Below are 2,638 nucleotides of genomic sequence, written 5' to 3' on the forward strand. Positions count from 1 at the left end.
TTTTAGTGTTCGTGTTTTTCTTGGGCAGCAGGTGGTTTGGGTTGGGATAGTTACTGTTTATGACATTTGGCTAAGAAGGCTGGCTGCCCAGCATCAGGGGACTGCAGCCTCTGGAATATTGTGGCAGAAAACCACTAGTCCCATGGGGAGCTGGATTTAGGGGAAGTTCCTCTAGTTGGGAAGAGCAGGGAGCCTCTAGTCCCAACTAGTTTGAAGTCCCAGCAACATAGCTCTTAGAGACATTTTGAGATAATTACCAAAAATGGTGATGATTTTTGGACAATCTGGCTTCTTACTACGGAAGAGGCCAATGAATGGGCTTCAGGAATACCCACAAATTGTATACAAAATTTTGTTTGTGTTGTATGCACTTTATTCATAGCTTTTTTCAGATTCTCAAAGGAAATTTGAAACCTCACAATCCTCCAAAAAAATCACAGCGCCTGGGTGGCTCCGTTGGTTAAGCATCTGATTCTTGATTTCGGCTCAGATCATGATCTCAGCGTCCTGGGATTGTGCCCCACATCAGGCTCCTTGCTCAGTGGGGGGTCTGCTTGAGGATTCTCTCTCCCCCTTTCCCTCTGCTCCCCCCACACACTCTCTGTCTCTCTCTCTAAAATAAATAAATTTTTTTTAAAAAGATTTATTTATTTATTTGACAGAGAGAGACACAGCAAGAGAGGGAACACAAGCAGGGGGAGTGGGAGAGGGAGAAGCAGACTCCCCGCTGAGCAGGGAGCCCGATGTGGGGCTTCATCCCAGGACCCTGAGATCATGACCTGAGCTTAGGGCAGACGCTTAACCGACTGAGCCACCCAGGAGCCCCTATAATAAATCTTTAAGAAAAAAGAATCATTGTTCTAGATCCATAAGGAACTTTTTAGAAAATTTCTTTAATGCTTATATAGAATGCCAACTTCAAGGATTATTGGAGAAGTACTAGAGTCTTCCCTTTCTTTTTTTCAGGTCTTGTGGGGATGGTCTCTTTTTTCTTTATTTTGTTGTTATCTTGGAAATTGTCTTGGCAATTTGGACCAAAATCAGGGTTGATAATGCTTTAAGGCATATATCTTAACTACATGGTTGGCTTTTAAATTCTTACCTCCATAGGGATCTTTTTCAAGATCTCAGCTATTTCTGCAAGCTGTTGCATTCTTTTTTTTTTTTTAAAGATTTTATTTATTTGACAGAGAGAGACACAGTGAGAGAGGGAACACAAGCAGGGGGAGTGGGAGAGGGAGAAGCAGGCTTCCCGTGGAACAGAGAGCCTGATATGGGGCTCGATCCCAGGACCCTGGGATCATAACCTGAGCCGAAGGCAGACGCTTAACGACTGAGCCACCCAGGCGCCCCAGCTGTTGCATTCTTATATGAATTCCCATTGGGATTCCTTGTTTGCTTTTTTTAATCTCTGTCCAGATCCACAAGGCATCTTTGTTCTTCAAGGGCAGGAGTTCTGTGCACCTATATAGTACTACGTACATGCCACTTGAGTGATGAATGTGATTTGATGTTGTGAGGATTCAAGTGGGCCCCATGGTGTATGGTCAGCACTCCGGAGTCTGATATTGTGGGGATTCATGGGAAGATTCTGGAGAATAGAGAAATGATCACTTGTCTTCTTTTAGACCTACTGGGATGGTGATGCTCGCTTCTTGAAGGAAGGTATATCCGCTCTCATCAGTTTCCATGATCATTTGTTGGTGTGGAATGCCTTTCAGATTTGGACTTTAAGGTTTTTGCTGAGGATTATCAATTGATAGATAAACCCAAGTACCAGTGAGTATGCAGAGAAGTTTTGACTAGTTCTTACCACGAAAGTCTGCCTGATTCGACGTGATAAGACAGCTACATTGAGAGTAAGTAGAAACTGGTGGGTTGTGTACATGTTGGATTGGGTTTACATAACAGGAAACCTCTGGTATGGAAATAACCTAAACATTTCCTAGATCTGTAATTGTCCCACCACACAGAAATTGAGCTTTACTTTCTGGGGATTTCTCCCCAAATTTGGTCTCTTCCTAATGTTAGATATTAAGGTCTTATTTGTGGCATATATCACAGGTCCTAAAATTAGGACAGAAAGAGCAGTGTCTTAACAACATAGTCCCCATTATCCAGCAGCAGGCCTGGCCCACAGCATTCAGGGAAGGTCCGCATGGTTAAGTTAATTCAGCTCCTTGCTTCTGCTAACAGTTCCTCAGAAGTCTGCTTTATTGGACCAGTGTGTAATTCAAACCTGACTCATTTTTTTCACCCCCTAAGTGGAAACAATTTTTCCTCATATATTGAAGTAACCCTTCAAATTTGGATCATCCTGAAATATATAGCTTTAAATTTCCTTTCATGGTGGTAACAAAGGAAATTATTATGAATTCTGAAACTGATAGCTCTGTTTGAGGCAATCCGTGATAGCTATGGCTTCTTTTATAGGTTTAGTCTTTTTTTTTTTTGAGGGAAATTGTAGACAAAGTTGGAAGCATAGTATATTTGCATTAATAGAGTAATACTATGAGGATTTCAGGTTACTGAAATCTACGGAGTGGAATGATTTGAAAGCTAGGATGTGGGAGCTAAAAGGGACCTCAAACCGTGTACTTATTTTATTTTTAAAATTTTTTAATTTAAATTCAATTAG

This window comes from Phoca vitulina, unplaced genomic scaffold, assembly GCF_004348235.1.
Source record: "Phoca vitulina isolate PV1807 unplaced genomic scaffold, GSC_HSeal_1.0 scaffold21, whole genome shotgun sequence".
NCBI classification, from domain to species: domain Eukaryota; kingdom Metazoa; phylum Chordata; class Mammalia; order Carnivora; family Phocidae; genus Phoca; species Phoca vitulina.